Consider the following 12,894-nt stretch of genomic DNA (forward strand, 5'->3'; position numbering starts at 1 on the left):
ACACTGTGACATTTAGGAATGACCAGAAGTGTCTGATCTCTTGCTGTTTTTTCTAATTTCTCAGAGAATTTCAAATTTCAAATGGAAATTAACTTATCTTCTTGTATATGAAGGGGAAAAATAATTGAGCTACATGAACTATTTTCTGCTCCAGGTTAACAGTGAATACAATATTGAGAAAGTATATGTTTCATACAAGCAAGGGGTAGGAAATTATTTGTATATTTTGTTACACCTTCTCTTATCATAAAAAACTCCTGATGATTATTATTTGAATGGCTTGTTGGTTTTTTGTGGGTTTTTTTTCCAGGTAATGAAATTTAAAAGGCCTATATTTTAACTCATTTTTTGTTTTCTATTATGTTCTCTTTTATTGTAGAGTTATAGAATCATAGAATCATGGAATGGTTTGGGGTGGAAGGGACCTTTAAGATCATCTAGTTCCAACCTTCTGCTATAGGCAGGGAAACGTCCCAGTAGACCAGAATGCTCAAAGCCCCATCCAGCCTGGCCTTGAATGCTTCCAGGATGGGGGCAAATTATATATCATTTCCATAAAGAACATGAGCTAAATATAAATGTATAATATATATTTATACATATAATGTTTCTTTTCATTAAAAGCTAGTATTGTTCAAAAGAAGATATTTGTATCAATCAAATAATAGAGTCCTATTCTCCCCTTTTTCCCAAAGTGTCATTTTACTCTGTGAAGATAATAGTAGCTTTTTTGGTCATGCATGTTGTTCTTAAACTTAATTTGAATATTACTTTATTTGCTATTATTCTTTCCTACTTAGTTTTTACTTTTAGCAGTTTCACCTGCTGTCTTTTCACCAGCACAATATTGGTGTCCATCTTTTACAGATGATTAATAGGATGTCACTGTTTCTTGATTATCTCTCACACACACACAAAAAAAAAAAGTTTGAAAGTTCTTCCTTTTTCTGGCTTCTCCTTGGTATTTTTAGGATCTGTATGGCAGATTCCAGAACCACAGATAAACAAAATTTGCTTGCACCTGCCTTTTGTAGTAAATGCAGTTGTATTGAATTTCATAATATAAAATGTATCCTCAGGTAATCTTTTCTCAAAGGAGCATGTCACTATTTTGTTTTGAGGCATTCTCCAAGCCTGTCAAAAATTACTTACTGATGCAGTTTGAAGTATGACAGAGGGCTGTGCTACTGAATCTATGTTTAGAGAGAATATGAATACATATGTAGTGTACAGATATATAGCTTGAATGTGGATCTATTATTAATCCAGGAGGTATCCCGGACTAATGCATTTTATATAGCCTTGATGGACGAGTACCTGAAAAATAAGGTGAAATTTTAATTCTATTATCACAAACAGTTTTAGGAAGGAAGAAGGGAAAGGAAGGAAGAAAAATTACATTAAAAAGTCAACTAAGTTATGTAAGGAAGAGAGTACCAAACATAATACTGAAGGATAAGTAAATTTATTTATAATCCAGGAAAGAAAAAAAAATCACTCGAGATTTAATTATCCATCTGTCTCATAGTTCTCTCTTAAGTGCTTCTGAGGAGCCAACATTCATGGTATCCAGGGATGATATGAGTCTTTATTATAGGTTACCAGTACTTCCAAGTAAATTAAAAATGAAAGAAAAAGGTGATGGGAAGGTTTTCCTGGCACTATTCTGTAAATCTAGGAAAACTTATTTCTAATAAGATCACCAGAGCTGATAGCTTGCCCATTGCAAGCTCTGTAGGAACTCCTTTCTAATCTCACCACAGACTCAACATGCTGTAGTTCTTTGGGTACCTGTACTACATGCTTAAAATTCTTGTATTTAGAAATAAACACCTGTTTGGAGCTCAGCTGTGTTTTAATACAGACCATAATTTATAGCGCGCTGTGTCAAATACCCGGTAAGTAATTTCTACTGATGTTTTCTTCTTGGAATACGAGTCCTTATAACAGCAGTGTTTCATACTCCATCTCTTCTTACAGCTTATTTTCTTGGTTTTGTTTCCAGTATTGGTATATGCCTATTGAATTTCCTAGCTCATTTTCGCACCTCTTATGTTTATCAATATCTTATGACTGTCTAAGTTCTACATGATTCTACAAAGGGATTCTTCTGTATATTTGTACAAAAATTAATTTACTTGTGATATATATTGTATCAGCATCTAGCCATGTTCTTGATTTGTTAAAATTGTTTTACTACTCTGTTTTTAAGCAACGTGGTTCAAGAGAGACAGATCTAGAAAACTCCAAATCTACTTTCTTGTGCTATTATATTAAAATATGTCTTCAAGGACGAAGAGAGCTAAATTGAATGAGTTGATTGATCTGTCCTGAATTATGTATCTCTATTACACTCCAGTCAATAGCCTCCCACTTCAGTAATGAAATGCCTTATTATCAGTAACACATAAGTTTTTAATGCAGCTAAGTTCTTTCTGTTACATTTAGAATTCTTCATTGTCGTCTTTCATGGCTTTTGCTTTATGTTTATATGGTTGGATAATCCTAAGGAGGATTTGAACAAACAGCAGTAGTTGGATTTATTTATTAATTTATGACTTCAAGAGGAGTTCATATTCAACTCCCCTAATCAAATTCTTTCCTGGAATAAGAATTTGAGGAGGATTATACATGTCTAAGCTTTTGTGGTCTCTCTGCCAAAGAATGGAATACAGTTTCTGCACAAATAGTTGTACCTTAATATAGTTCATATCAATGAGAAGACTAGGCTTCCTAGGCTTTTTGTTTAATTTTTACTCTTACTGATCAAACTAGGAAGATTTTACTACATAAATTTTGTTCCTGAATGTCCTACTCTGGTGTTTGGACCCATCCTAAATATTCTGACATTCTGACATTCATTATCCTCCATATTCAGGTGAGCTTACTTTAATTTTCAAACATATTTGTCATAGTTAAGTAGACCAAGTTTCAAATCCAATTGAATATTTTTGCTGAAGAAAGAGTTTTCAATCCCTTACATGGCTGAATAGTCCAGTTCAAGTGGCATCTTGAGGCTGAACACATCTTTTAATTATTGTGCTTGAAAACCAAAAGTATTTGCAGAGAGTAAGTATATTATGAAGCCATTACCATTTCCAGACACTTCTATTCATTTATACTCTATTATCTATAAATAAGCATTCACCAGAAAATGTACAGCATTAGTTCACAGCATAGTTCAGATTTACATCTGAGAGTCATAAGCAAATAACTGTGACTGTGTCACTATTGCATCCTCACTTTCCCTTTATTTATAATCAAGAGAAACATTCTTCACTGTTGTCCTTCTTTCTTTAAAATATTCACACACATATTATTTGTTGAGCTTTTTATTATTTACTTTGGTGTACAACAGACAGTCTACTCACTCATAACATTTTGGATTCTCTTAGGGGATTGAAGATATAATTGTTTTCTCATTCCAATTTTTATGCTTGCCATTACTCATCATATACTAAAATTACAAAACAAATACAGCATGATTAGGGTAGCTACATAGTTGCACCTATCTTAACTGCTGAAGGAAGGTTGATTCTAGGCATGTATTTTCAGCACTGAGAGTAACTGATGAAATTAAAGCAGCTTATTGGAGGACTGATTATTTTGCAGTGGAATTACATATATGGAAGTAGAGTTTTTTCTTACTCTTACAATATCAGTGCATACAGCACTGAATTACCTGGAGCTAACAATTCTGACAGACATGCTTGTGAAGAGCAAATTCATCTGATTTATCCATTTTCTTGTGAAGAGGAGAAAACAGTATCCAAATGAGACTCTTAAATGCCTTAGTCTGCCTAAGAGTTATTAAAACTAGCTGCTTTTTTAGGATAAGAGGGAAGATAGACATCTTAATTTCAGTATTCATCATATGGCATCAATCATCAAACCAATGCTTTATATTCTTTTCTCTCAGGCTTAATTTAAAATCCTCCATAAGGCAAATATTCTTTAATTGTCTTGCTATCCTTAGCAATGTTATCTCATCTAGTTTTACAATTCCAAAAGTGCAGCACAATTATATGTGGTTTTCCAATATTTTGAACAATAAATATGAATATTTGCATGCATATTGAGCGCACGTACATTTATGTTTAATGTATAATTTCCTCTATATAGATTATATACTGTAAATTTATTTATTACTCATATCTACGCATAGGTTAGTAGGCTATCAGTCCTAAATTCTACTTTTTTTTTTCTAGTTATGCCTATCTTCAAATAAATAATAAGTAATAAGATAATATAACTACTATACCTAAAGAATTCATTTATGTGAAATCCAAAATGTATATAGAACAAGAAAATGGTTGGAAAATGACTGACTATATAAGATATTTTTAAAAGAAGAAAACTAGATATAACACATTGTGTTTGAGAAAACAAGAAGACAAATTTCTCAATAAAATAATTGACCACAGTGTCTGTTGTTCCTCCCATCTGACTTTCTAGGAAGATGGAAATTGTAGGCTTTTATGTGATTACTAAATCTAAACACTTTCTATTCCAGATAGCTACCTGAGTATTTTTATGAATTTACTAAGCTAAGAAGGTTGATAAATCTTAGAAATACATCAATTTTATGTAGTAAGCCTTTACCAGTGAAACCTAAAATATCAGATATTTTTTGCAGGACACTTCATGTTAAAATTATACTTTTAGACTACCAACTAGTTCTTACGGTACTGCAGACCATTCCAGTTTACAGTAGACAGATAAATGACAGTGCACTTGCAGTATCCATACATTCATTGAACATAAACATTTTTCAGATGAGATCAAGCCTCAGAATCTGAACAAAATTGAGGCCAAGGAGCCCAGAAGGTCATATAACAGTGAAATCCGCAATCCCAAGTGATGTGCTCACAGTAGCACTCTATCTGAAATCATACTAGCTTCAGAATTGGATCTGTAAATCTAGAGGTATAAAAGAAAATATGTGTTCTGAATCCTCTGTACACAATTAGGTACACATTTTTCAGTAATAACATAGATGAAGGATAGAGGAAGAAAGGTAGATTTGTGTGCAAGACTGCAAGTAGACTTTTCTATCAGATAGCACTTTAACACAGAATAAATCCCCCTCTTTAATGCTCAGAGGCACATTCTTTCTTATTCACTGTCTTTCTCAGTCTTACAGTCTTAGGTGCACAATAGTAGCCCATACCAAATTAAAATGGTGAAAATGTCTGTTAGCCTGATCTAGTTGAATTTGTGGGATTTAGAACATTTTGCTGGAAGGCAGAAAAATATATTTGCTGAAACATTAAGTTACTGAAAGTTTGTGTCCCGACTCCCACTTTTTAGACACAGTGAAACCAGTAAATTTATCTTGAGGTAAAATTAACAGATGTGGCAATTAGCGTTTAATGACTAGATTAGCACATATGCACTTTTTGGATGTGGAGGTGACCTGTGCTCCAGATAATATCATTTATCTAAGTCCAATCAGTTTAATCTATGTAAAATTTTCTTTATTTCATCTAAATTATCAGAAGAAAGTAAGAGAAAAAAAAAATAAATCACATTCTACATTCCTTGATCTGGACAATAGGAAACATCATTTGTTCTGTTTTGAACATATACTTCTTTATGTGGTTGATCTCCAAAGTGGAAAATTTTTTGTCCACCGATGGGAATACTTCCTGTACCTATAGATGATATTTAGCCCATTATCTCTACATACTCATATTAAATTTATGCACGTATACTGTTTAAAGTAATTTTTGTCTGAGTACAATGTTTTTAAAGAACAAAATTGGCAATGTCACAGGAGCAAATCAATCTTCTTTTCCCCAGACACTGAAAAATAAAAGCATGTTAAGTAAATATTTACAGTACTCTTGATCTTCAGAGTTTAAATTGATTTTCGACTGCGAATGAATATCAGTACTGTTTCAGAACAGAATATATGGTTATAGCTGTTACTTACTTTTTAATATTTAACATAAAGTTCATTTTACCATAGCTTTCTGCACACATAATAACAAGGCTATTTACTTCTAAATGCATAATATATTTAATATACATTTATTATGTTACAGTCTTTCTCTTTTTTATTGAAATTTTTTGTTTCTTTTTTCCCTCTCTTTAATGTGAATCATTCTTCTAAGTAAGCATACAGATTTTCTCGTCAAAAGCATTTTGGATTTTTCTAGAATTGTAGAGTTATACATTTGTTTGAGTTGTAAGGGTTCTTTAGAGATCATCTACTCCAGCTCCCCTGCTATGGGCATGGATCAGGTTGCCCAGGGCCTCATCCAACCTGGCTTTAAACATTTCCAGGGATGGGGCATCCACTACTTCTCTGGACAATCTCTTCCAGTGTCTCACTTCTCACAACAAGAATAGTTTCTTCCTTTTATGCAATCTAAGTCTGTTATCTCTTGTCCTGTCACTACAGGTGCTGGTAAAAAAGTCTTTGTCCAGCTTAACTTCCTCTTAACTGAAATAGTTCATCAATACAAACTAAGATCCTTATCAGCTTTCAATCTACATGGTTGCTATTCCAGAGGGTAACTTGAGAAGGACCTCTAGGTCAACTTCTTCCTCAATGTGGGAACATTTAATCTAACTGGTTCCAACTCAGTTTCGAAAACCCCAAAGGAATAGAAAGAGAAGTTACAACTTTTCTGGATAATCTATAACAAACTGAATTTAACCTTTTTCATGCCCCACTGTCTCTCACTCTCCCACTGTGCACTGCAGTGGAAAGGCTCTTGTGATCTTCTTGGTCACATCTCCTTTAAAATGAACAAGCCCAGCAAAACAGCCAGTCAACTAGTTTCATAGAGCAAGTTGTCTGGTTCCTGACTGTCTTGGTGGCCCCAAACTGAACTTGCTTCAACTCATTAATTTTTGGCATTGGTGGACCCAACACTCAAGGTTTAGAGTTTCAAATGTTGCTTAGTGTGGATGATTACTTCCCTTGATCTACTGGCTGTGATCTACTAATACATCCCAGGACTGACCTTTTCTGCTGGCTGATGAGGGATGAATGCAGACATGATGCCTGCTAGTTCATTCTTAGCATGCAGTAATCCAGGACCCACAGAAACTTATCTCCAGCCGGTCAGCCTCCAGCCTGTACGATTTCAAGAGATTGCTCAAAGTTACAGTAAAATAATGATCTTCTCAAGTTTTGTAGGTATTTAGGCAGTGTTTCGTTACTGGGCATAAGAATTATTTGCATAAGAATTGAGTTTGCTATTCAACTGACTGCTGAAAATGAAAGAAATTAATCCAGTAAGAGGCATACGGTAACAAATCTGAATAAAACAATATTCTATAAGCAGACAGACAATGGGTCATCAAAACAGATGATGTAGCTTTCTAAAGTCACAGTGAAAGCTTTACTCTCCTTCAGATCTTCAAATGCACACACACACACACACAAAATCAAAGATCTATGAGAATGTCCAGGGAATTACATATTTGTTTGGTATATGTTTGGTATATGTTTATTTATCTCCAATATGCAGAAGCTCATTCACACAAATTTTACAGGAGATCAATTTCATCTGTCAGTTGCACAAACCAGTATTGCACAGTTAACTGATTTAATAATTGTAGAAGTACACTCTCTATTCAGATGGTTACCAAATATACATCAGTTATAGTCTAATCCAGCAGTCAGTTCAGGACCACGTAACCATTTTCTCAGTTGTTCCTAGTAGGATGGGAGGGAGAATCAGAAAAATGTTGAACTCATGGATTGAGATAAAACACAGAAAATGAAGGAAAAAAATAATAATAACAATGATTATAAAATAATGTATAAAACAAGTGCTGTATAACACAATTGCTAATCACCAGCCAAGTGATGCCCAACTAGTATCCAAGCAACAGCTGCCTTCTCCCTTCCTCCCAGCCAACTCCCCCAGTTTTATTGTTCAGCACAATATTTTATAGTGTGGGTTATACATTTGGACAGTTTGGGTCAGCTGTTCTTGTTCAATCCCTTCCCAGCCTCTTGTGCACACCTACTTGCACAAGAAGCTGAAAAGTTCTTGACTCAGTGCAAGAACGGACCAGCAACAACTCTAACATGTTTTTATTATCATTATTCTTATCCCACAACCAAAGTACAGCACCATGACAACTGCTATAAAATTAACTCTATCCCAGATGAAACAAGGACAACATCAAATGATGATCACAGATCGCTGATGAAGATCTTGAGCTAGACCAGACTCAGCACAACTCCTGGGAAAAACCACTAGCTACAGGCCTAGGAGGCTGACAGATCTGTAAAGTTGCAAAAGTTTTATTTGAAATTTCAGAGAAAAAGCATTAATTATACCTGCTAAAAAAGAGTACTATGGTAAAAACAAGAACAACAAAACCAAAAATGTCATTCAAGTACAGACATCATCATCACCCCTGAAAGACAAAGGGTAAATTGGCATTGAAGAAAGAAACGAATACTTTCAGAATTATTTATTTCATCAGGATAGAAAGCAAACCTTTCAGGTTTTATCCTTTACTCCACTAAATGATATTTCTTTTTCTATTTTGTAGTTCTGCCAAAAATGGAAATAATGAGATCGTCTTGTCTATTTAGATGCTGATTGCCAGTGGTTCAGTATTTGTCCTGTGTATGCCTAACAGTATATGGCTAAAGATATTGTTGCTACAATATGTACAATAACATTAATTAATAATCATGGTCATCAGTATTTCTCAGAAAGAAAAAATGGTAAAAACTCTGCATAGCCTGAGATGTAAGCAGTTAAGGCATATGGCTTGATAAACTCTTTTTGAAATGAGATGAAATAACAGAGTGAAATAACTGCTCTGAGTATGTTACGGTCTTCCATCAACACAACTTTGGAGTATCCTCAATATTTTAATACATGTATAAAACAATTCTTAGCTGGTTGACTGGTAAGCAAATTTTATTACATTCATGTTGGTAGCTAGAAAATTGATGCCAAAACATGAAGTTATTTGCTGGTGCAACAATAAGACAGTGGCAGAGTAGGAAGTTAGATATTCTTCAGAGGAAAAGATTTGGATCACAGTCATCATGCTGTCCTTTCTGCTCTAAATGTTGATGAGAAGGACTAATTACTTTTGTGGAGAAAGACCAATAACTGCAACACTATTCTCACCCTTTGCAGTAAATCCCTTGCATGTCTCAGATGATTGTTTTTATGACTGATCTCCCTGTTTAATTAATTTCACTCTAGGACAAATCTGAAACTGAAAGATGTGTACTGTACCTCAGTGAGCAGACCTGAGAAAGTCTCTAATGAAAAACATGATTTATCATTTGCATTGCACAATTCTTCTACAGGTGTGACAGGCTAGATCCTCTCTGTCATGTATTTGATTTAGAAACTTATTGAGATACACAGCTACTTCACAGCAGCCAGATAAATCTGGCAGATAACATTAAGTGAGCATAAGGCTTTCTAAGATTCTGTAAAATGCATACTACTTTTTGATTGCCCTCACTCAGTATGTGAGTGGCACTGAAATCTCTCATCTCAAATGAACATCATATTTGCCCAAGCATTATATTAATGTGAATTCAGACTATGAAAAGCCACATGAAATCAGACTTTCCCAGACTGAGTTTTACTGAATAGGTAGGAGTAGAATGTCATCACTGAGAGGAAAACATTGGAACATAAAAAGGTTAAGTGCATTGCTGCAGGGATTCCTCCTACTTGCTGAATACAGGGTTAAATGTAGCAGAGATATCTGTGTCAAGAAGCAGCATAGCTGTTGGCATGCTCTTACCTCGTTAGGAAAGATTCCTGGGAAAATACTAGCACTTTTGAAGCATTATTGTACAGACCCTTGTATTTCACCATACTAGTGTGATCAAAATTATCCTTGTCACTATATAACTTCAGGTATGCCAACTAGGGAGTGAAAGCAAGCATTTTGTTTCATCTCACCAACATATCCTAGTACTACTAAAGGTAGAAGAGAAAAGCAAAAAGGTAGAAAATTACATATGGAAGAAGTGACACTAGTGACTGATAAATATGATTTGAGTGGAAGATTACTTGAAAATTTTTTGACTTTGAGATTGATTATGGTAGCTATAGTGTCCTGGAATTTTGTAGGTAAATATAAATATAAATCTATTGTGCAATGATACATCTTCATCTCAATCACTGTGTGTGGTTTTGGGCAAAACTATACAAGATGGACATAAAACTATTAGGGAGCTGTGTTGATAGCGAAGGGCCTAGAGGGCAAGACAGATGAGGAGAAGCTGAGCTTTGGTTTGTTCAGCCCAGAGAAGAGCAGAGGGACAGTACCCATCTCTGCTCTCTGGTGGCAGTGACAGGGCCTGAGGGAATGGCATGGAGCTACATCAGGAGAGGAAAATGTTCATCACCAAGAGGATTGTCAGGCATTAAAAGAAGATCCCTGTGGAAGTAGTAATGAACCCAAGCTGCTGAACTTCAAGAAACATTTGGACAATGCTCTGAAGCAGCGGGTTTGAATTTTATATGGTCCAGTGTGGAGGGAGGAATTGGACTCTTTTGAATCCCTTCCAACTCAGAATATTCTATGATTTCAGTGAGAAGATTGAGGAAGAACTTGCACCATACTTTAACTTATTTGTCACATTGGCTTATCTTCAGAAGTTTCTGCTACTATTAGACTTGACTGATAGATTTAACAGGAGCTCTGTGGTTACTAAGTCTTTCTGAGTAGTTGCCTCTAAAGAATATTTTTTTACCAAAGTTAATAGCTACTGAGAAAAAAAGTCTGTATAATAATTTTCTTTCTATAATTCTGTTTTGTTGTTTTGTTTTGTTTTGTTTTTTATAGAGAGAGGCAATCCATTAGTTTTTGTTCAAGGAAAGACATACTATTGGAGATTGTTATTATAATTAATAAATATAATAAAAGTATGAAATATAATAAATATAAATATATAAATATACTACATATTTAATATAAATTATAAATAGCATAATATATATGTTATATTATCTTAGAATCATAGAATCATAGAATGGGTTGGGTTGGAAGGGACCTCAAGGATCATCAGGTTCCAACTCACCTGCCACAGGCAGGGCTAGCAATCTCCATATCTACTAGTAGACAGGCTGCCCTGGGCCCCATCCAACCTGCTCTTGAACATCTCCAGGGATCAGGGCATCCACAACCTATATAATTACATAGTAACTATATAATTATATATAACCATGAAAATATATCTACCAACAATTGAAACTGATCATTCTAACAGAAAGTAATAGGGGCAGTATGAGGAGGGGTCACAAAAACAAAGATGATACTGCACTGGGAGGTGCTGTTAACATTCCAGAGTTTGAGAAGCCTTGAAAAAGGTTCTGGACAGACTGGAGCACTAAACAATCTGTAACTATATGAAGTAAAAAAAAAAGAAAATGCCGGATTCCGTACCTGGGTGGAGTAATGCTAGGCACACATACAGACCTGCAGGACCAGTGTCTGGAGAGCACCATGGTAGAAACAGACCTGGAGATGCTGGTGACAGCAGGCACAACATGAGAAGAAATGTATCCTGACAGCTGAGAGGTTAAGCCATGTTTTGGAATGCATTAAAAACAGCATTGCCAGCCAGTTAAAAGAGGTGATTCTCTCTCTGTATTTAGCATTGATTTGGTCTCACCTTGAATATTGTGTACAGTTCTCAGATGCACAATAGAAAAAGGATGTCAAGGACCTTGAAAGTACACAGAGTAGTGCAGCAAAGCTGATAAACATGCTGATAAGTTTAGCTAATAAGTTTGTCCTCTGAGGAGAGGTTGAGGACACTTGATCTGTCTAGTTTGAAGGAAAGAAGGCTAAGAGGCATCTTCACTGCTCTCTGCAACCTCCTGAGGAGAGGAAATGGAGTGGGAGATGCTGATCTTTTCCTAGTAGAGAAATCAAATGATAGAATGAATGTGAATGACACAAAGCTGCGTAGAGGCAAGTTCAGGCTGGATATTAGGAAAAAAATATTTACTGTAAGGGTGATCAAACACTGAAATATGTTTCTTAGATAGCTAGTTGATGTCCCGTGCCTGTTGGTATTCAAGAGACATTAGGACAATGCCCTCAATAATGTCCTTTAAATATTGATTAGCCCTGAAGTTGTCAGGAGGTTGAACTAGATTTTTTTTGGAAGTCCCTTTTAGTGAAACTATTGCATTCTACTCTATAATGGTTGTGGCTAAGAAAAGCCTTTGTTTACTTTGGCTGTTCTCACAACAGTGATAAGATGACATGTCTGTATCTAATTTTAATTTTTGTATCTTTATTTAGTCTTAAAACTTGCATATATTTAAATATATTTGTTGTTATTATTTACAATCATTTTTTGCCTATCCGATTTTAGTAGTTCCGAAAAAAATGCTACCTTTCACAGATTTAAAATACCTGAAAATGTTTAAAGTAGCATGAAAACATTTTTCTACTGCTTCAATAGACACACTTAAATTACTATAATTCAAATCAAAACTACAGTCAAAATTCTCAGTATGATAACATTTGTTATATTGTTCATATTAATATTCTGAGATGAAAGATCTGAAAAAAAAAATAAATTACAAATTGGCTTAAAAAAACAACTACCAGATAGTTGAGAATACACTATATTTTTATCTGTTTCTATGAATTTTTGTTTACTTATTAGCATCAGCCTCCTGTGGATCTGTTTAATCTTTGTAATTCGGAGAATCAGCTTCAAAAAAGGAAGAAAAAAAGAACAGAAGGCTCTGAACATGATCTAGCTTATCAGTCTCTCTTTTACTGAGGAAATCAAAACTGGATGCAGTACTCAAGCTGTAGTCATCTGACAGTTGGTTAAGGGGGGTTAATCACTTCCTTCTGTTGAGATTTTTTTCTAATATTCCTCGAGCATTCTATACCAAGTGACACTAATAAAGATGT

General features: G+C 34.7%; 1 long non-coding RNA gene across 2 annotated transcripts; it reads right to left on the reverse strand.

The window, feature by feature from the left end:
* Window positions 1-1,520: 1,520 nt before the first annotated feature.
* On the reverse strand, window positions 1,521-11,585 carry LOC104909425. 2 transcript variants are annotated; one of them, XR_792315.2, is made up of 3 exons: window positions 11,401-11,585; window positions 6,975-7,087; window positions 1,521-5,805 (listed from the first exon to the last, which is right to left on the reverse strand). It is a non-coding gene; the product is annotated as an uncharacterized LOC104909425 (long non-coding RNA). The 2 variants fall into 2 exon arrangements; XR_004159645.1 differs by lacking the exon at window positions 11,401-11,585 and adding an exon at window positions 11,036-11,160.
* Window positions 11,586-12,894: the final 1,309 nt, after the last annotated feature.

The sequence above is a fragment of the Meleagris gallopavo genome, chromosome 1 (assembly GCF_000146605.3).
Source record: "Meleagris gallopavo isolate NT-WF06-2002-E0010 breed Aviagen turkey brand Nicholas breeding stock chromosome 1, Turkey_5.1, whole genome shotgun sequence".
Taxonomy (NCBI): Eukaryota; Metazoa; Chordata; class Aves; order Galliformes; family Phasianidae; genus Meleagris; species Meleagris gallopavo.